The sequence below is a fragment of the Canis lupus genome, chromosome X, assembly GCF_003254725.2.
Source record: "Canis lupus dingo isolate Sandy chromosome X, ASM325472v2, whole genome shotgun sequence".
Taxonomy (NCBI): domain Eukaryota; kingdom Metazoa; phylum Chordata; class Mammalia; order Carnivora; family Canidae; genus Canis; species Canis lupus.
In genome coordinates this window covers 21,217,750-21,238,900 of record NC_064281.1, presented here as the reverse complement: position 1 = coordinate 21,238,900, position 21,151 = coordinate 21,217,750, and the positions used below count along the sequence as shown (strand labels likewise).

The window sequence follows — 21,151 nt, the reverse complement described above, 5'->3', positions numbered from 1 at the left end:
TAGGTTATGTTAGGTTAGAGCACTGCCCGCCAACCAACCTCTCCTTTGAAACCACGCAAAGGGTAGCCTGTGAACACGTGCCTGGTTTTATACATAAGGAGATTTTCCAATTAGGCTATTACAGTGTTATCTTAAATAGATGACTCAGAAGTATATTTAACTGCCCTCGTTTGTGGATTTCCTTGCTTCTTGGATTTTGGATTTCTGCACTTATTCATATACAACAGGAAATGGTTTTGATATTCCTGAAAACCATGGAGGGCACTCAGAAACTGCATCCAAAAGGCTTCTGTCCTCCTGTGCAAGCCCCCAGCCGAAGCAGGAAAACAATTCCTCAGGGTTGTTTTTTTGATATGCTGAAGCTTGCTAAGGAATTGCTGAATGTATTTTCACCCCATCTTATTCTTGATTGAATCTGCTACACAAACTAAATGAAGATGAAATATCACCTTCTTTGACAATCACTAAATAGTTCACAAATTAACACTAAACTGCAAATGAGGGGATAATGTGTCTTTCTGAGAAAACCAGATGCTTTCTGTTCTAAAGTACATGCCATAACACGGTGGAATACTTAATGTACAATGCATGCCATCTGCTGACTAATACACAATATTTACAAGGCTAAATAATTCCAATAACTGTTTGAGTAAATGGTTATCTGACTTCATACAACTAACATCTGAGCCACAAATTTCATCTTGCTAATTTTTAAAAAATTTACCAGCTAAGAATTGGCATTCAATCTAATTAGAAAAAATAAAAGGTAACTGCTCTGAGGTTAAACACCATGGGAAGTTTTTTTTTTTTTTTTTAAGATTTTATTTATTTATTCATGAGTGACACAGAGAGACAGGCAGAGACATAGGCAGAGGGAGAAGCAGGCTGCCTGTGGGGAGCCTGATACAGGACTCGATCCCAGGACCTCAGGATCACGACCTGAGCCAAAGGCAGATGCTCAACCACTGAGTCACCCAGGTGCACCCCCCCCCCCCCATTGTGATTCTTTTGAACACTCCACTAGGAATGAAAGAATATGGGCATGCTCACTGAAGAGTAGCAAGAGCTAACATTTCTATAGGTCCTTTTGGGTTTTTAAATGTATGATCTTATGTTATATTTCTATACACCAATAATAAAGTAGCAGAAAGAGAAATCAAGGGCGCCTGGGTGGCTCAGTGGTTGAGCATCTGCCTTTGGTTCAGGTCATGATCCACGCATCCCCCATGGGAAGTTTTCAAATGCCTCTCAGATATGCAACAAATAAGTAATGAATAAATCTGAATGCTTCTTCCTCCACCCATGTCAATTAAAAGAACAAAATATGTTTTTTAAAACCCCACAGTGAGAACCACGAATCTCTGAGCTTTCCCTGTTATTGATGGATGCCTTGTACGACTTTACAAATCATTTTGAATCAGATGTAAACAACGTAGTTGAATAAGTGCAATTTGCTGTGTATTTGTTTAGACACAGTAAGTAACACAGATGAGTTTTAGAGATTATGCACAGTTTACATTCAGTAGAAACAGTCGAAAAGAATGATAAAGATTACCTTTGTTTTGTTAATTAATTTATTTTTTTATAATAAATTTATTTTTTATTGGTGTTCACTTTGCCAACATACAGAATAATTCCCAGTGCTCATCCCGTCAAGTGCCCCCCTCAGTGCCCGTCACCCATTCACCCCCACCCCCCGCCCTCCTCCCCTTCCACCACCCCTAGTTCGTTTCCCAGAGTTAGGAGTCTTTATGTTCTGTCTCCCTTTCTGATATTTCCCACACATTTCTTCTCCCTTCCCTTATATTCCCTTTCACTATTATTTATATTCCCCAAATGAATGAGAACATATAATGTTTGTCCTTCTCCGATTGACTTTGTTTTGTTAATTTAATAGTTAAATCAGTACAACTGGAACATATTACCATGTAAGTCCATGTGGCAGTGCAAAGCACATTCACAGGTAGTAATTTCTTGGACATAATTTCTATCATTAAAAATAAATAGAAAATACTAATTTTGGCTTTTGTCTAACCTAAAATTTCACCTGTAATGATAGCCTCTGATTTACCACCACAAGTAATTCATATTTTGATTTTTCTAAATTCAGATATCATTCTCAATGTCATAAAAGCTTTATCACAAACTTTGATTACTACATTTTTAATAGATTCTAATATCAAGGCTTCTGTTATTCATTGGCATTGTGAATCTTTCCTTTTTAAGACTCATAGGGAAAGTAAGTACAAAGTGGGCAGAAAGTGAAGGTAATTTGAGTTTTGAAGTAAGTTTGTGAAGAATTAAACACCTTTCCACTCCAGGCCACTTTTCAGTCTTCACAACGCCGAATAGTCTTACTGGCTTGAAGAGTCCGAGATAAAGTTTTAGGCTGAGTGAGTAGCTGGAAATTAAGGAGGGAATTTCCAGAAAAGGAAAAACCAAAGACAAGGGAATTCCAAAATCTGCATAGAAATGCCACTTGCACACTTGGCTGACCTTCAGACTCTGCCCTGGGCAAGGAAGACTCCAGGTGCAACATATGGAAGACTGGCATAACAGCAGAGATTTCAGCTGCCACCCATTTCAGGGAAGACAGAGTTTGAGTCCAACAAAGTTACCTGCCTGCTAAACAGAGTCAACACTGCTCAGAGGAAGAAAGCAGAACCTAGTGTCTCTAAAAACACCTAACCCCAAATGTCTACTAGAGAATCAAAATTTATTAGATCTCAAATAGTGACATGTGACTCGTGGTCAAGAAGAGAAGAAGTTAACAGGAATCAATCCTGAAATGACTCAGTGGAATTAGCAAGCAAAGATTCAATTTTAGAAATATGTTCAAATATTTAAAGAAAAGCTTTGGTCATAATGGGTACAATGAAGGGAAATGTCAGGAGAGAAATGGAAGCTCTTTTAAAAAGGACCACTTAGAAAGTCTAGAAATAAAAAGAACACTGTCTGAAAGGAAAAATCCAGGGGATAAGTACAAGAGGAGATAGATAGGGAAAGGACAAAAAATTTTCAGTAAACTTGAAGTTAGATCAGTAGCAGTTAACTCATCAGGAGAAGAGGAAAAAAATACAAATTGAAAAACTAAAATAGAGGCTCTGTGACCTGTGGGGCAATATTAAGTAGTCGAAGATATAAGTAATTGGTATCTAGAAAAGAATAGAGAGAACGATGGAGAAAAAAATCTGGAAAAAAAAAAAAGCCAATTTTTTTGCAAATTGGATAAGAAGTACTTACAGACTTAGGCAGCCCAGAAAACCCAAAACAGGATAAAACAAAGAAAACATGCCTAGAGACATCATAGTCGAACTTCTGAAAGCCAAACAAAAGCAGAACATTTTAAAGCTGACAAAAACAAAAACAAGAACAAAAACAAACAAAAAAAAACCCCAACACATTACATACAGGGAAACAATTAATATGAATGATGCCTAAGTTCTATCAAAGGAGACTAGATGTCATATTTAAATTGTTGAAAAAAACCCTTTAAAACCCGAATTCTATATCCAGTGACCAGAACCTTCAAAATGAAGCTGAAATAAAGGCATTTAAAAAAAAAAAAAAACAGACCTGAATTAGAAAAAAAATGCTTAAAAAATTTCTACAGCCTAAAGAGAAACTGTACAATAAATATTCCAATGTGGAAGATGAAATGAAGAGCATCAGAGGATGTCAGTATTGGGGCAAACATAAAAGACAATTGTTTCGTGTTATGTGTTTTATTTTCTTGAACTTATTTAATAGACTTATGACTGTTTCAATCAAAATATAAAAAAGCAATTGTGAGTTTCCCAGAACTGTTAGAGAGAAATATAAGACAACAAAAACAAAACAAGAAGTAGGTGCAAAACGGAGTGACAAGGTATAAGTTCCTTATGCTTTTTGTGAAATGGTAAAATATTATTTGAATTTTTCCCATGATACCTTAAAGATATATGTTGTGATCTCTAGATCAACCACTAAAAGAGCAAAAGAAATAAAACTAAATATCAAAATTCTAGATAAAGTTCCCTTGTCATTACTGTAAGCAAAATGAAATCATTAAAAATAGGCTGCCTATGCTATTAAGGCAAGAAATGGGGAAAAATGCTATGCTATGAAAATGATGGTTATAAGAAACCTGGTATGGCTGCATTACTATAAGACAATGTAGACTTCAAGATAATTAAAAAATACATGGAATATTTGTATAACATAATCAATCAACTTAAGTGGAATATATGAACGTTATACCCCCCAAACTGTAGAACACATATTCATTCAAGAGTACATGGAAAAGAACACAGATTAATACAAATCACACTTTCAAAAGACTAAAATCTTAGGAAGTATGTGCTCTGACCACAATGGAATGAAATTAGAAATAAAAATAATCTATCTAGAGAAGTCACAGGTATTTTGGGAATTATCAACTTACTTTTAAATACCTACAGGTCGAGAGCTCAACATCATTTTTCTTCAGGGAAATTCAAACTAAAAATATAATGTGCTATCATTTCACAAACTCTAGGATGGCTAAAGAAAACAAAAATTAAAACACCAAATGTTGGAAAGTATGAGGTGTAAATGGAGCTCTCATACCTTGCTGGTAACAGCATAAAACAGTATAACTACAATGCAAAATATTTTAATATTTTCTTATAAAGTTAAGCATATTCCTACTCTGACTCAGATGTACACTAGATATCTATCCAAGAGAAAACACATATTGACCAAAATATTTCCCAACAATGTCTATAGCTACTTCTCCACAATAGCTAAAAATCAGACACAACCCAAATATCCATCCACAAGAAAAATAAATTATGGTATATCTATGAAATGCAGCTACATATTTTAAAAAATACTGAACTAGGGATATATAATACTACTAACGAATCTAAAGAACAGTTGAGATGAAATGTTGAGTAAAATAAGGCAGACACAACAGAATATATTCTAAATTACTCCATTTCTATGATGTTCAAAGAACAAGTAAAAGTAGTATGTGGTGATATAATTCAAAAAGAGGGTGCCAATGAGGCATATGGATTGGCTTTAAGTGGGCAGGAGGAACCTTTCTGGGATTGTGGAAATATCCTATTTTCTGAATAGGGTAATCATTACAGAATTGTATACGTTCATCAAAAATTTAACAAACTGTACCCCTCATAACTGAGCATTTCACTGTCCATAAATACTGCCTCAAAGAAATATAAACAAATATTAAACTTTAGCTGGTAGGTTTTCTTTTTGTAGTGTCATGGGTTAGCAATTCTGAAACTCATTTTAAATCCAAGGGGTGAACAAGTAAATATACCAGAAATAGCAGGTGCAAGTTTGTTCACTGCTGGAGAACAGAGTTAGAAAGATGGAAAGAGAAGACTAGAATAAACTCTCTAGTGTGGAAATTGGAGTACTCAGGCAAATAAATGTAAGTGTGTGTGTGCACATGTATGCCTGCATGTTTCTTTGTTAGCCCACTGACAGACAACATTTTCCCCAACAGGACATACCTAGCATCTGGATCTTACTTTCTCAATACCATTCTCCACAATAAGGAAATCTGACTCCTTAGCAAAATGGCTGACACCTGCCCTGAGACTGTGCCAGAAACAATTAAGTACTTGAAGAGTCATGACAACACATCAAAACACAAAAGAGCCAGCCAGAAGGGACTCATACAGGCCAAATATGGGTAAGTTTGAACATCAAAATAAATAATATGAGATTACAGCCCACTGAATAAGAATCCATGTTTCCAAATTAATATAAATGGGTAAATACATAAATGGAGGAGAAGGAAGAGCCCCTCTTTGTAGTAAAACACCAACTAACAGATGGAAAAGGAGTGATGCAGTTAGAATGTCATCAAAGGAACTAAGGGGTAAAAATTAATGGGTAAAAATCTGATGAGAGAGGATATTTCAATAGCTTTAATGCATCACTCCATAAATTACTTATGACTTACAAAGAACAATACAATTATTTTACGTTTGGCCAATTCTGGCAGAGAAGCACTTTAACAAAGTTCAGAAAACACACACACACACACACACACACACACACACACACACACACACATATATATACGAACTGAGAGAATGATAGAGTAAAAGGGCAAAATAATATATAAACAATTGGTGAATCTGGTAAGACTTATGGACAACGTGTACTATTTTTGTACCTTTTTCTTATTTTAAAGAATTTATTTATTTATTCATGAGAGACAGAGAGAGAGGCAGAGACACAGGCACAGGGAGAAGCAGGCTCCCTGTGGGGAGCCTGATGTGGGACTCGATCCCAGGACCCCAGGATCACAACCCAAGCCAAAGGCAAACACTCAACCACTGAGCCACCCAGGTGCCCCTACTTTTGTATCTTTTATTTTTGAATTCATATTAAAATTAAAAGTGAAAAAAAAAATGATGGCAAGGTCATTTACACTATAGAAGTATAAATCCACTGCAGCCCATCTCTCAAACTGATTACAAGATCCTTGAACAAAATATAAAAACACTGAGGGCTCTGAGAAGTAAACAAAAGCAAAAAATAGTGATGTAGAGGTGCAAAACATGGTAAAACAACCTCTTTTTTTTTTTTTTGTAAAACAACCTCTTAAGAGGATTCTGTATTCAGCTTGTTTCACGAGTGTCTTTAGCATCTTGCTTTATTATCACGTAAACAAAACGGTTGTAGTTTATTGGAAAAAAAGCAAAGGTAAATTTCACGTAAAGGGATTAAACTCGAAGAAAGGTTGGCAAATAGATACACATCTCTTATTGTTGAAGTAAAAAAAAATTAAAGGTTATGTTTTGTACGTATTATTCTTCATTTTAACAACTTCTTCAAATAGCCCAAAAGTTTTGGCTATAATCATGTGATATGAAAAAGTTTGTACTCTATTAATAAATTCATCCAGCAGCAGAGATAATTTTAAAATCTAGTTGAGAGAATATGCACATCTGCAAAATTTCGTGAAGATTATGTTTAAACAGTGTATTGTACTTTCCGACTTCAACAAAAGGAAATGCTTAAATATTTTATTGCATGTCAAAATCTGCTAGATTAAAATTAACTTGAAAATGTAATATTACAGAAGATTAAAAATGCCAAGATGTCAAAGTAAATGCTAGCCCCTTGGTTTTGAATGCCTACACTTTTTAATACTTGGAGAAAGGTCAGCTATTTAACAAAATGGTGAGTCACTATTATATCAGAATTCCTGGAAATGCCAAAACATAATTTTTCAACAAAAGCATAGGGAAAATATAAGTTTAAATTCAAATACAAAAGATTTCAATTTCATTATGAGTACTATCATTATTATTGTTTGATTTTTACCAAGCATTGTGACCATAATTTCCATGTGACTAAAATCACTTTTCTTTTTTTTAAAGAGAGAGAGAGAGAGAGTGAATGAGTGAGTGGGAGAGGGGCAGAGGGAGAAGGAGAGAGAGAATCCCAAGCAGTCTCCATGTCCAGCATGGATTCTGATGCAGGGCTCAATCTCACAAACCCTGAGATCATGACCAGATCCATAATCAAGAATCAGATGATTAACCAACTAAGCCACTCAAGGTGCATCCCCCCACTTCTTTTTCTTTTTTCTTTTCTTTTCTTTTTTTCTTTTTCTTTTTCTTTTTTTTTTTTTTTAGAGCGAGAGAGTAAAACCATTTAAAACTATTCTTACTGAGGGGAGAGCTTGAAAATGTGCCACTTTCTTGGGAGCATATTGGGTCTGGAAAAAGAAATTACCTTGATTTCCCCAACAGTAGTAGAAAACAAGCATTAAGATGCAGATCATTGGGGCAGCCTGGGTGGCTCAGCGGTTTAGTGCTGCCTTTGGCCCAGGTCATGATCCTGAAGACCCGGGATCGAGTCCCACATCAGGGTTCCTGCATGGAGCCTGCTTCTCCCTCTGCCTGTGTCTCTCTCTTTCTCTCTCTCTCTCTCTCTCTCTGTCTCTCATGAATGAATAAAATCTTTAAAAAAAAAGATGCAGATCATTGTAAGAACCATTCATAAATTATGATAAAAATCCCACATGGGTGTGTTCTAAGAGAAGACCAAAAATTAAGGAAGTTTTATATTGAATGACTTGATGGACAAGATGCAAGACAGGTTGGAGCAGGTTAAATTCTAAAGTGACGTTTCCAAATACTTAGGGATGATTTTAATAATCATTATAATACTTAACATGAGGAGCTAGTCTCTATCTAATTTAGAGATCCTCTAATAATTAAAAATTGCATGACATCTGCATGGTATATTAGATGATGTGATGAAGACCAGGATAAGGGTATCCAATGTATTTAATGTTTTCTGATTCTTGGTGTACTGAAAAACACCCCAGCTTCCCTATCAAACCTAATGAACTTAATTTGTATTACTAAGTATAGTAGGGTGTTTGCTTTTTAAAATCTAAATTTTACATAATTCAAAGCCACTTCTCTTTCTCATATCCTTATCAACTTAGACTGTACTTTCAACAAACAATAATCAGTCATAAATTGTTTCAAATTCATTTTTCTTCATTCCTTTCTGCAACATCTCCCAAATCTTCTGGGATCCAATACCTCTAGGTTTGCATTCAAAAACCCCAATAGCCCAAGTCTCAAGTCTCAACCTCTGTAACTTTTACTTCTTTGCATCCCTCATTTATTCTGCTTTCCCTGGTGTGTTTTTTCAGATGCTGGTGCTTCATGTCTTTAAAATGCAACTAGATTTTTAAACCTAGTTCATCCCTCCAGAGCTTCCCTCAACAAAGACTTAGAGAGCCACCTGGGATCAGTACAGAAGACATGCTAATAAAACAGAACAGGCTCAAGACTTCACTGGGGCTGTATCTGGAAAGGGCATATAAATCCTTATTGGAGAGGTCATTGTCAGGGAATGGGAGACAGAGTTAGAGTTCTGTGAAAGAGGAGGAAATGTTGAGCCCCTCCCCCACAACTCAAGTAAATAGAAGGCGTTCAAAAAGGTCACACAAGTAGATTTGAACAAAATATATGAAATAGATGTGAATGTAAACAAAATATGGCAGAAAAAATATTTTTAAATTGCTATGCAATGCTGAAGTAAGGCTTGAAAACACAGCATTCAGTAAACATATGTACTTGGCCTATATGAGAAAAACAACCCTACCAGTTAACCCTCATATGAAGATAAGGTTTAATTGGGCATTAAATATTTACATTTGAGTTATTTTCTCTTTTTGTGATTTTATTTTTAAATAATCTTTACACCAATGTGGGACTTGAATTCACAACCCTGAGATCTGGAGTTGCCTGTTCTACTGACTGAGCCCCCATATGAGTCAGAATCTTTTTTTTTTTTTTTTAAGATTTGTTCATTATTCATTCATTCATTCATGAGACACACACAGAGAGGCAGAGACACAGGTAGAGGGAGAAGCAGACTCCCTGTGGGGAGCCTGATGTGAGACTTGATCCCAGGATCCCAGGATCACACCCTGAGCTGAAGGCAGATGCTCAGCCACTGAGCCACCCAGGTGTCCCAAATTAGATTCTTAATATAAAATAGATTACTACCATTAGCCACAAAGAATACCAAACAAAGCCATTTCATAATTATGAGACTTTGATGTCATCTAATCCAAGAATGAGTCTACGAAGAGTCTAGTACAGATTACAAAAAAAAAAAAAAAAAAATCATTCTTAAATTGAAAGCTGATAAATTGTATTCTAATGATCAGAGTGCTTTATTTATATATAAACTTAAAAGCTTTAAAAATTTCTTTTAAAAAATATTCATTTATTTATTTAAAAGAGAGAGAGTGCATGAACAGGAGGGGTAGAGGGAGAGGGAGAAAATCTCAATCAGACCACCCCACACCCACTCCCACACTGCTAAATGCAGAGCCCAACTCAGGGCTTGATCCCATGACCCTGAGATCATGACCTGAGCCAAAATCAGGAGTTGGACACTCAACCAACTGAGCCACCCAAGCACCTCTCAAAATTTTAAATTTCTGTATGTATGGCATAGTATTTTTATTCCCAGGCCTCATTCAGAAAATGATCCATTTGTTTAAAAAGAATCTTTAAATATTTTTGGTGATTAATAATAATAAGTAGCACTTCAAATAAGCCTCTCCATGCCAATGTAACAAAGACTATCCACTTGCTATAAGTAATATATTCCTAAGTAAATTTTTCAATCAGTATAAAATATATCTTCTTTGTGATAAAACAACAACAATAACAGTGACCTACCAATCTGTTAGGGCAATGCATCATCATAATGATAAAACAAATTCCTGTCCTTGGTAAATTCAATGAACACCATTTAAGTGGAGGATAGAAGCCAGATAGAAATTACTAATAGAGATAAAGAAGGGAGTTAGCAATGTCCTTTGAAATTGAATATGTGCACTTTAACAGGCATTATCAGCTTTCCATGTTTTTAAGAAAGATACATTAGGTGCTACTGAGTACTCCAGGGGAAAACCTTTAAGGAGTTTTATAAAGTATGATTTGTCATACCTAGTTTTATTGTGAATATTTATCATGAAGTGTTAACATTATGTTCTAAAATAATCACAACAGAATAAAGCACATCAGTCCATCAACACACATTTATTCAGCAACTATAATGTGGAAGGCACCATCAAAGTCAAAGCCTTTTCAGATCTTAAGGCTGAAATTTGTTCTGTTTTCCCTTACCCAGTTCTTCATAATGTTTTAGGACATCAAAAACTGTCAAGTTGGGGATGTCCAGGTGGCTCAACGGTTGAGCGCCTGCCTTGGGCCCAGGACCTGATCCTGGAGTCCCTGGATCGAGTCCTACACTGGGCTCCCTGCATGAAGCCTGCTTCTTCTTTTCTTTTCTTTTCTTTTTTTTTCTTTTCTTTTCTTTTTTTTCTTTTCTTTTATTTCTTTTATTTATTTATCTATTTATTTATTTGAAGCCTGCTTCTCTCTCTGCCTGTGTCCCTGCCTCTCTCTCTCTGTGTGTCTCTCATGAATAAATAATAATAAATAAATAAAATATTTTTTAAAAAACCTGTCAAGTTGGTAATGAAAGAACTTTTTGCATTTTAGAGTTTGTGAATGAAGTAGATTTAAATACATAAAAGGACATTATTTCCTAACTTTCCATCTCAACAAATCTTCACCAAGTAAACAACTATATAACCAACATCCAGATTAAGAAACAGTATTACAACCCAGAAGCTTCTTATTCTCCCTGCCAGTCATTCTACTTCCATGATTAACTAACCTTTCTCTAACAGAATAGATAAGTTTTTCCAAGATATTGCATGTTATATAATAGAATCACATGGTATGGACTCCTTTGTTACTAGCTTCTTAAATAGTATGTTTGTAGTATTCATCCACATGACTGCAGAATTATAGATTGTTCATTTTCATTGCTATATAGTACTCCATTATGAGGATGGATGGATATATAGAATGAATGTGTGTGTGTACACACACACACACACACATATATTTATCACTGTATTTATTGGCTTCTCTTTTGGAAATCTGAATGGTTTCAGTTTGGGGCTATTACAAGTAGTGATGCTAAGAACACTATAATGTATATCTTTTGGTGAATATAGAAGAATATAATTAGAAATGAAATCGCTAGGTCATACATCCTTATTAATCTGTAAGTACATTTTCAAAATGGAAACATGGGGGGAAACCCAAGTAATAAAAAAAATCACTTAAAAGCTCACCATTTAAAAAAACATACTAAGTAAAAATTTAATGGGACCTAACTCTAACCTATTTCTCACCCCATGCCAGACAACCACTTTTAGCAACTTGATATGACTCACCCAGAATTTTCCTGCACTACACAGAATTTAAAAAGGCAGAAAACCATTAAAAGTGACAGTCAGGAGTGAAATTATACCAAGTGTCGAGTGAGAATGTTAATTCTCATTTCAAAAATACCTCATCACCAAAGTACAGGCAATATTTCTGACCACATCATAGTAATTGAACTGAGAAGCATACACCATAAGATTGGGAGCCTATTGCTATCTTCACCAACAGATAGCCAACAGCTCAAGAAATGAGTTTACTGACATTTTAAGGTGCTTTCAATGAGCTCATAATTTGAATTGCATTCAACTGTGATCTCTGACAGCTATAGCAAAGTTTTACAGTTTTATGGGTCTTTATCATACAAACATCTAAATGAAAGCACTTCTGGTTCAAGTTCTAGCAGACACACATCACCAGAAAAAATAAACTTAAATTCATCACCTTTAATTCTCTGTGTACATCCACATTCAGTTTTTTTTTAAATTTAAATCCAAATATTTGGCACAATCTCTTCATACATAGAAATGTATCTGTTTTCACAGTGAGATCCTTAAAAAAAACAACAACCCCACTTTCTTTTCTGATAGACAATTGAATATTTTTAAATACTCTTACCACTTTTTAAAAAAATTTTTTTTAATTTTTATTTATTTATGATAGTCACAGAGAGAGAGAGAGAAAGAGAGGCAGAGACATAGGCAGAGGGAGAAGCAGGGTCCATGCATTGGGAGCCCAACGTGGGATTCGATCCCGGGTCTCCAGGATCACACCCTGGGCCAAAGGCAGGCGCTAAACCGCTGCGCCACACAGGGATCCTTACTCTTACCACTTTAAATGTGCAATGACCTCATCATTCTTATCCCAGTTTCTTGCTTATAGAAAAAGCGGTTCTGTTTTCTACCACTGTTTAAATCTCAAGTAAAAACAACAGCTCTTTAAACCTCACTTTGTTCTCTTATTCCTCTCTACTCCTCTTCTCTACGTTGAAATTTCCTTAAGCTTTTGAAATTTCAAAAGAGAAGAGATGGTAGTATCTTACTTTTTAATTTAGACTAAACTACAAATATTTTGAAACATCTCTGTGCTTTTAGATAAACCACTGCATTGTACAAACCGAGTAATCCTTTCAAAGAACCCTCAGAAGTATCTTGGTATCTAAGCTAAGCTCCCTGTCTCTTTCTCCTGAAGTTACCTCTCCAAATGTTACTTAAAAATAAAATTGACATCTGAGAGTTTTAAGTACAATTCCTACTGAAGCCTAATTGAACAATATTTTAAAGAAAAGTACCTATTCCTTTATACCCAAAATCTAGTGCTTACATATGCCACATTCTAAATCAAGGGATTTATATCCACAATTTCATTTAATCCTTAACCCCTGAAAGGAAGGAAAGCTCTAAGATAAATACCACTACCATTGTGTTGATATTCTTGTTCACTGAGTAAGGAAAACAGACAATAGTGCAGTTAAGTAACTTTCCTAAGACCAGGCACTATCAAATACTAGGGCCAGGATCTGATCCCATGCAGAGTGATGACAAAGTTCACCACAAATTCCTGTAGTGTCCCTATCCATACATATGTCTATATACTCAAAATACTTCTAACTTAATCAATACTGCCACTTAGAACTTTGAAAAACAGTAAGAAAGAGCTTCAACACCCAAGATCTGAAATGATTACTTTTAGGAAGCACCAATGTTCCTAGAGATTGGTTTGTCAAAAAATGAAGATGACCCATTGACACCAACATCTTAAAACCGATGGCCTCTACAGTTGGATTCAAAAGGAAGATGGAACAAGGTAGGCACCCCAAGTCCAAAAAAAAAAAAAAAGATCAAAACTTGCAGATGTGCAGTACTTTAAGGGGAAGAACAAAATGTGTCCAAGATTCATACAAAACACATACAAAAAAGCACACATAAAAAAGATAGTAATTAGAGCATGAGAAGCAAACAGAGTAAAGAACAGATCATCAGTCATCAAAGCTCAGAAATGATACTTGCTAACCCATGACAAGAGGCCTCCATTTCCTACTCAACCCCTAAGAGCGAGCCTGCCTTAACACTGTCGGGAGGTAATCACATACTTGTGACTGATGGGGGCAGGAAGCCAACCTCATTTAGGAAGAAGTTCTCCTTATGTCAGGCTGGCATGGGAGTCCTGGAATGCAGATGGGACGAATGAAACACTGTGACACACTTACAGTGGGAGGAAAGGTGCCAATTCAGGTATCAGAGCCACTTTAGGGAGACTTCCCCTACTTAGCAGTTTTACCTTGGGCCAGTCCTGAGCAATACTCAGTATCAATAGGAGTTCAGAAAGCTTAGGGATGCATGTCTGTCTAAAGAACTTGGTGATCCCCTCTCGACTGCCTTTTCCCTCTCTTTTCCAATTAGGAATCGGTACAGGAGGATCCAAAAGGAGGCTTAATGATTGAGAGGCGGAATTCCTTGGCAAGTCTAGAAGAGCTATGTCAGAATAGAAGAGGACTAGGACGCGGAGATGAGACGTGTCCACTGAACAGAAGGGATCTTTTCAGACCAGCAGACCACTGTGTCCAAGCCGCGCAACATTCTCCAGCAAATTACTTCATAATTGTGTAGCCAGGTTTTCTTATTTGGAAAAAGAAATCGTCATAATGCCTTCTTCACCGGGTCATGAGAAATGTAAATGAGACCTGACAGTATTTGGCCTATCTTAGAGACTCGGAGACGTCAGCTGACTCCTGCTCTCCTTTCTCTGAGCACTGTGCAAATGTCTATGCCTGCCTCCAGGCCTAATTTACTTCCTCCTGTGCATTATACTTATTTCCACATCCATCTCGTCCCCTGTACTAGTGTGCAGGCTGACCGAGAGTAGGATGTATGCCCTATTCACAAGTATCTTTCTTAGCTGGCATTTAGTAAATGTTTCTTTGGACAGGTAGGTTTAATAACAGAAAAAAACACTGAGACAATGGAGCTTATAATAATCAGGCAAGTGAAGTTCAGAAAGGGAGATGTTCAAAGGCAGGAAATATCTGGACATTTCAACCAATGAAAAAAAGAGTCAAAAAGGTCTGTGTTACCGGTGATGGAGGTACCCATGGATTATGTTCATGGGAACTAGGCAAGATGCTAGAGTGGGACACTAGACAGGGTTTTAAGTTTATGACTTGTGTATAACTGAACAAGTAAACATCAAATTACTGGAAAAATTATGGGAAAAATAAGTGAACATAGACATAATTTCTTTTAATGTTAACAAAAATAAATACTTTCTAAAAACAGTGACTGTAGTTCTGGAGTTAGTGAATTCCAGGTTTGAATCTTCAGTCAGTTATTAGCTGGTTAAGTGTGGGAAAATTACATAATTTCTTGTGTATAATATATGCAGAATAATAGTACCTACTTCAGGGGGATAATGAGGGATTAAACAAGATAATTTATGCTAAAGCACTTAGCCCAGTGGCGGCAATCTAAGTGCCCAAGAAATGTCAGTTTTAACAATAATACTTATCATTATTGCCTTCATTTTACAAATGAAAAATACAGAATCTCTGGAAGGTAATTTTCCTAAGGTCACACAGCTAGTAAGTGTTGGAGCCTGGAATTAAGCCCAGGTTGGACAGTGAGCAAAGGCCATACTGTTTCTACCATACTGTGTCAGACTTACAATAGAAGCTCAGGGTTTCGACACACGAACAAAAGAATAATTCTTAGAAGGGCAGAGTTGGCACAGGACTGACCTTGTTGGTGATGTGTCTTCTTTTGAACTGCTCTGGCTGAATACAAGGGTTAGTCTCATAATCAGCGTAAGGAAGGCTTCCACCTGAGGTCTCTGGTCCTGGACCCAACCATGAGGGCTGGAAAGAGGTAAAAAGAGGGAGTCAGTCTGGTCACTTCAATCTTCCTTAAATGATCCTGGTAATTGGGAAATGTACCAGTCAGGATGATATTACCATAACTGGTAAGTATTTACTGTGAGGAGGTAAAATACTGTAGCAAATATGAGTACGGTCCTTCTACTAATATAGACACGGTTTTAAGTTCTGGAACTTCCACTTATTAAACTCAAACTTAAGGGCAGCCTGAGTGACTCAGCCGTTTAAGTGCCTGCCTTCTGCCCAGGGTGTGATCCCGGAGACCCAGGATCGAGTCCCATGTCAGACTCCCTGCATGGGGCCTGCTCTTCCCTCTGCCTGTGTCTCTGCCTCTCTCTGTGTGTGTCTATCATGAATAAATAAATAAAATGTTTAAAAAAGAAATAAATAAACTCAAACTTAAGGTGAGTATTTAACATCTTTAGGGTTCAGTTTCCTCATCGGTAAAATGACAGTATTAAAAGTAGGAAGCACATAAGGTAGCTCTGAAAGTTAGATGTGATAGTGTACACAGTACACCTTTCAGGAAACGGTAGCTATTTCAGACACATTATTAGTGCCCACTCATAATTGGTTCCCCTCTCCTTTGACTCATGGAACGCTGACTTTGCAGCCATCTTGAGATGTGCAAGGCTACAGGAAGAGCTCCAGCCAGTCAAATATAAACTGAAATGACAGGAGTAACTTAGTGAGAGAGAATGAAAACCCCCTGTCCAGCCTCCCAGCTCTCTCTTCCTCTGCTGGGGCAACCCTGGAAGACCATGTTGAGTCAGCATTATGACAAGATCTGCCTCTTTCCAAGCCTGAGTTTCTTAGTAACCACATGGCACTGGGTTCTTCCTTGCCCTACTTGAGATGTGTACTTTCAGTGAGAAATAAAACAGTGCATTGCCACTGAGACTGAGCAGTTACAACATTGCCCTAGAAGACCTGTCTGTCCTAATACAGGTATTATTATCATCATCCATTATTACTGAGTTGGTCATTACCATTTCCTTGGTATCCATCACTATACTTAGTATATTTTATGTTATAAATTTTGCTCTATTTATATTTTACAACATGCTGAATGCAAATTAAATTAAGTACAGTTTGGTAAATACTGGGTATTTTAAAACATTTTATCACCTTTAACTCTCTAAATTATAGGAGAGTGAAATTCCATACTATAGACCATTCAAGAGGTGAGAGTTAATCAAATATATCAGGTTGCAGCTTTTTTCTGCCCACTCCTCCCTACACCTCGAGTGCCACTCTGGCTGCACCACATTTGCTCAGAGCTCCTGGCTCCTGCTAAGCTAGCACCACTATCCTTTTTCTCCAATCACCATCATGATCATCTCCCAGGACCTCATCAGCTAGGATGAGGTATTGTCAAACATCTATAAGATCTGGGAGATTACATAGGGGCTGTGCCTGGAGGTGGGGGAGAGGATGGTCAGGAGAACAGAGGGTAACACCAATGCCTCGCTTACTGGGGGAAATGCCCCCACAGAAGGCTCTGAGGGTGAAGGTACAGAAAGCACAGTCAGCAGTGGTATACTGTCCTGAACAATCACCTGTAGAAACCAGCTGCACAACAGAAGCCTACCAAAAAGTATGTCAAAAGTTACATAAAATCAATCAAAGGCAAACTTGAAGAACAGAGGCCAGAAAGAGTAAAACCCTTTATGACCCGGGCTGCAGAACAAATCAAGCACATCCTCACTAATTGCAAAAACTACCAGTTCTTTATTGATAAAAACACGAACCCAGATGGGAAGGCTGCTCTGCTAGACTACTGTGAGGATGGTGTGACCTTCTATAGGATTTCTTTTAAGGATGGTTTAGAAATGGAAAAATGTTAATAAGTTTGGCTATTACTTTGGATGTATCACCTGTTGTCATAACTGGCTGCTGTTCTTCAGCCACATAACACCAGGATTTTGATGAATGGGACTGAGGTCATCTTGAGCTCTTCATTTATTTTGACCTTGATTTATTTGGAGTGGAGGCACTGTTTTCTGTTTTGTTTTTTGTTTTTTTCAATTTCTATCTATTCCGTATTGTGGTAATTTAAAAAAAATTTTAATTTAAATTCAATTTGCCAACATAGAGTAGAACACCCAGTGCTCACCTCATCTTGTGCCCTCCCTAATGCCCATCACCCAGTCACCCCATACCCCCACCCACCTCCCCTTCTGCAACCCTTTGTTTATTTCCCAGAGTTAGGAGTCTTTCATGGTTTGTCTCCCTCTCTAATTTTTCCCCACTCAGTTTCCCTCCTTTCCCTTATAATCCTTTTCAATATTTCTTATATTTCACGTATGAGTGAAACCATATGATAATTGTCTTTCTCCAATTGACTTATTTCACTCAGCATAATACCCTCCAGTTCCCTCCACGTTGAAGCAAATGGTGGGTATTTGTTCTTTCTGATGGCTGAGTAATATTCCATTGTACATATATACCACATCTTCTTTATCCATTCATCTGTTGAAGGACATCATGGCTCCTTCCACAGTTTGGCTATTGTGGACATTGCTGCTATGAACGTTGGGGTGCAGGTGTCCTGGCATTTCACTACATCAGTATCTTTGGGGTAAATACCCAGTAGTGCAATTGCTGGGTCATAGGGTAGCTCTATTTTTAAATTCTTAAGGAACCTCCACACTGTTTTCCAGAGTGGCGCATCAGTTTGCATTGCCACCAACAGTGCAAGAGGGTTCCCCTTTCTCCATATCCTCTCCAACATTTGTTGTTTCCTGTCTTGCTAATTTTAGCCATTCTCAATGGTGTGAGATGGTATCTCATTTGATTTGTGGAGGCATTGTTTTTTAAGGAAAAAAACCCAACCATGTCCTGTAGATTGTCTAAAATAAGAATGTATTTAAACTCAAAAAATACACACAAATACATCAAGTTGTAAGATAATCTCTAGAAAGTATGTAAAATGTACATATGGCAAAAACTCAAATTCTCAAATGGAGTAAATTTACTTGAAATATTAACTTTATATAAGCTTAAAAATCTATTCCTAAGATACACAATAAACTTCATTTTTAAAGCAGCTATTGAAAACTTAACAATGAGTAATGAATTGCATTCAGTGTTGAATTATACAATGATAATTACAGTAAAGGCACAAACAAGTAAACAAACTCTACATCATTCTTATAAGACAGTCAAGTCTGAAACCATGGGGTAAGATGAAACAAGATGCAAATAAGATTATGTTAAATTTTTAATTGTATCTAATATTATCAAATGTCAGCATTATACTACCTACTGTGATATATTACCTACATCAAAGAATACCAGATGCTTCAGGAAATAACTCCCAAATCTCAGTAACTTACCAAGTCAATGTTAATTTCTCGTTCATGTAAAGTCCAATGGAGATGTTCCTGGTCAGGAGGCTCTCCTTCAAGCGATGACTCAGGGATCCAGTTTCTAATCATGTAGTGGCTGTGTATCTGGATGGCTGATAAAGAGAAAGAGCATGCAGAATAGTAAGAAAAAATTAGGAGTGCAGGCCTAGAATTGTAGTCCAATATAATGCCCAGAGTGAGTCAAATGGCTCCACTCATATGCAAGGATGCTTAAATAACAATATGCATTAATATACAATGAATATATGCAGAAATGTGAATTTTACATTATTATAGTATTTCAACTTTGAAAAATGAGACTAAGAGTCCTCCCAAAATACAGAAGTGATAACTTCTTTAAAAGTATAGGAAACTGTTAAGTAGACTGCAGAATAAATCCAGAATTTTCAATATTCATATAAAAGGACTTGCAAAAAGACATCACAGAAATAATTGAGAAAGAAAATAAAATGCTTAGGGATTTCTCCAAGCTGAATATATTCACAATATTCTTGATTGAAATGGCCCAAAACTACAATGCAAAGCAAGATTTAAAAACTCATTCCTAGGCACATAAAGAGTATAATTTCAGACCAAAGACAGAGGGAAAAGCTAGATTACTTATAATAATTTTAAAAATTGGCATTAGGCTTCTAGTCAGAAACGTTACAAATAAAAAGTCTGTGAGGAGAGCCAACAATCAGAAGAAATAAAAAGAGACAAACTTTGAATATACAATTGTACATCTCATTAAAGAATGAAAAAAATAAAAATATTTTCATACATACCAGAACTCACACACACTACCACTGATGAACACATTCTGAAAGAGCTAATAAAAGATGTGTTCCAACAGTAACAACAAAAACCTAGAAATAAGTAACAGGATGCAAGAAGCAATGGTAAACAAAGCAAAACAAAACTCAGGAGCTCACTGTGAAACCTAAGTATTTAACTTAAAATATCAAGCTTATAAAAGTCTGTAACTAAGCATTAGAATTTGAAATGACAAGAGGAAACAGTAGACAGTAATGAAACCGTGTTGACTGTTCTATTTTTTGCTGGAGAGTTATAATTACACATTTATTAGAAAATCATAAGAATTCAAATATTTGAAAATCTAAGAGAAATTTGCAGAATAAAAATTATAATATTAGAAAATTATAACAGAATGGAAAATTAGCCTTTTATAAACAGAAGATGAAAAGAAACAAATTCAATAAATCCAACAAAAGGCCAAAAAGGAAGGAAGGAGAAACCAAAGAAAGCACACTGTTCCATAGCAGGAAATAATAGAAGTTGGCAAGATTAAATTAAAAGTATAGGCGATATGAAAGGTTCAAAATCTCCCTTACTAAACCCTCATAATGGATTAAAAAAAAAAAACAAAAAACAAAAAAATGGGAAAATAGCTTTGGTAGATTGAATATAAGGGAAGAGGAAAATACACACCAAAACACTTAAAAATTAATAATGTAGATATACTATCAGGCAAAACAAATCATCAGTATGATGGGGAATAGCACTGCACACTGACAAATGGAGTGATTTATCTAGAAGATAGGAATTTTATTCACTATACAAAATCACTTTTAAACGTATAAAGTATCAACTCATAAAATTACATGGACAATTTAGCAAATTCACAATAATTGTGGGAGACATTAAAACAACTATCAGAATTCATTAGGTCAGGGGCACAAAAACACAAGATAGCCTGAAAACTTGAATCACAACATTAACAAGCTTGACTTATCCACATAGTTACAGAATGACAATCACGCATATTCTTCTCAAATGTGTTTATTTATAAAAATATACTAAGTGCTCAACTACAAAAAAACTCAGCAGTCCAGAAAGTATCACACAATAGAAATAAAAAGAAAAAACAACAGAAATCAACAATCAAAATGGCAGCCAAAAATAATGTACCTAGAGATGTGACAACAGCCTTCTAAATGACTCATGAGAATCCAAAATGGAAATTTAAATGATTTAGAACTAAATGATAACCCCCAGTGCATATATTCAAAACTGTTGGATATAGCAAGTGATCCTCACTGGGAAATTCATATCCTTAAATAGGTAAATTAAAAAAAAAAATTCTGGGGAGAGAGAAAAGTAGTAAACTAAGCTACTAGAGGTGA

General features: G+C 36.1%; 1 protein-coding gene and 1 pseudogene across 2 annotated transcripts in view; one reads left to right on the top strand and one right to left on the bottom strand.

Moving 5' to 3' along the window:
- The window catches only part of LOC112654455 (melanoma-associated antigen B18-like), a 301,121-nt gene extending 282,012 nt beyond the window's left edge, over nucleotides 1-19,109 (bottom strand). For both annotated transcript variants that reach the window (XM_049107373.1, XM_025439016.3), the window contains exons 1-2: nucleotides 18,993-19,109; nucleotides 15,520-15,636 (exon numbers count right to left, since the gene is read on the bottom strand). The gene's annotated coding sequence lies outside the window, so the exon portion shown is untranslated. The remainder of the gene's footprint in view (nucleotides 1-15,519; nucleotides 15,637-18,992) is intronic.
- LOC112654466 (translationally-controlled tumor protein-like) lies at nucleotides 16,987-17,501 on the top strand (annotated as a pseudogene).
- Nucleotides 19,110-21,151: the final 2,042 nt, after the last annotated feature.